General features: G+C 44.9%; 1 pseudogene; it reads left to right on the plus strand.

The window, feature by feature from the left end:
• Positions 1 to 344: 344 nt before the first annotated feature.
• Positions 345 to 1,563, plus strand: LOC116897745 (annotated as a pseudogene).
• The last annotated feature ends 457 nt before the right edge of the window (positions 1,564 to 2,020 follow it).

Here is a 2,020-nt window from a genome sequence, read left to right on the forward strand (position 1 = left end):
AATTTCACCGCTGAGCTAAATCCCCAACCCCCATAAATAACTTAAAAGAAATACTGGACAACACAGGGTAAAAAGGTAGAAGCCCTTTAAGGGGAAACAAAAACAAAAAAATCTTCTAAAGAGTTACAAAAACACAACAAAACAGGAGAAGGAATTGAACAAACCATCCAGGATCTAAAATGGAAATAGAAAAATAAAGAAATCACAAAGAGAAATATAGAAAACCTAGGAAAGAGATCAGGAATCATAGACACAAGCATTACCAACAGAATAGAGATAGGAAAGAAAATCTCAGGGCAAAAGATACGATGTAGGAGAAGCTTTCATGCTCTTTTCTGGGAAAAATGGCGACTCCCTTTCGCGCTCCAGAGTGGCGCCGGCGCGGAGCCTGCGCTCGCCGTGGGGTCCTGCTGGGGAACCCTGCCCTGCTTCGCCAGCCACAGCCTGTGCAATTGCCAATGGCTGCCTTGGCTTTGAGCCCCAGCTCCCCAGGACTTAGGGAAACAGGAGTTCGGCTGAGCTGCGGGAGAGGTTGAGGCGCCAGGAGAGACTTTGCACAATGAAAAAATTCATTTGCAAATTGCCGGACAAAGATAAAAAAAAGATCTCAGACACCATTGCCAAACTGAAAGCTGCCATTTCAGAACGAAGAGGTTAGAGGAGAAGTGAACTATTGCACCTTGTTAGTGTAGACTGTAAGCTAAGGCAAAAGCAACCACAAGAGTTGATACCAACATAGACAAGGCCCAGAATTCTGACCTGATGCTTGATACTTCATCATTAGTTCCTGAATGTTCCTCAGTAGACATTGAATCATCTAAAACAACTTCAGAAATACAGAGACCTACACATCTCACTCACAAAGGCAATGAAGAGACTTTGGAGACTGGCTGCACAGTGAATACCAGTCCGGCTGCCCGCATCACAACCCAGGCTCCCTCATATGAAGTTAATGATGACAGTCTGTTTATCACTAAATTGCAGAAGATCACAACTGCAGACCAGACTGAACCCTCAGAAGAAAACACCAACACTGAGAACTTTCTAGGACTGCAGAGTGAGACTCCTAAGAAGCCTAATTACATGAAAGTGCTAGAAATGTGAGCTAGAAACTCAGTGCCCCCTACTCATAAGTTTAAGACCAATGTGTTACCCACACAACAGAGTGACTCACCAAGTCATTGTCAGAGGGCTCAGTCTCCTGCTTCCTCAGAAGAGCAGCGACGCAGGGCTAGGCAGCATCTTGATGATGTCACAGCAGCTCGCCTTCTTCTGCTCCACCCCCTGCCTGCACAGCTGCTCTCCATAGAAGAGTCGCTGGCTCTGCAGAAAGAGCAGAAGCAGAATTATGAGGAGATGCGGGCAAAGCTCGCAGCACAGAAACTAGCCGAGAGACTGAATATTACAATGCAGAGCTACAATCCAGAAGGGGAGTCTTCAGGGAGATACCGAGAAGTGAGGGATGAAGATGATGCCCAGTCCTCGGACGAATGCTGAAAATGAGCGCTGGGAGATCCCGGGAGTTGACTGTTGAGCTTACATTGTCTCATCAAACTTCCTAACAAGTATCAAGACCAGTGTCAGACCTTGTTGAGGGACAGCAGTTTTTTTTTTTAAGTTACACAAAGGTAGCTACAAAATAAGAACCCAGTTTGTCTTTCAGAAGATGATCTTCACATGCTTGAACAGTTTAATATTTGAACATTGTGTTTGGCCATATTGTGTTACAGTTTTGCAGTATGTTGTGCATTGGTCTGATATTTTAGTGTGAGTAGAGCACACGTTTTCTTTAAGATATCTGATTTTTCCTTCTTTGTATTCTTATCAGATAGCATTGCTTACACCCCTTCCGGTGAAATACTTTGTTATCCCAGGCACCTAAAGTGAATTAGGAAGGCCTAGTCCCCTCACTCGAGAAACGAGGGGAGCAGTCTAAAGAATGGTACGCATGCTTGCATGGACATGTTCCTGAGATGCTGGATGTGAAATGCTGCACACGACACTCAGAAACCACAACCAG

The sequence above is a fragment of the Rattus rattus genome, chromosome 4 (assembly GCF_011064425.1).
Source record: "Rattus rattus isolate New Zealand chromosome 4, Rrattus_CSIRO_v1, whole genome shotgun sequence".
Classification (NCBI taxonomy): Eukaryota; Metazoa; Chordata; class Mammalia; order Rodentia; family Muridae; genus Rattus; species Rattus rattus.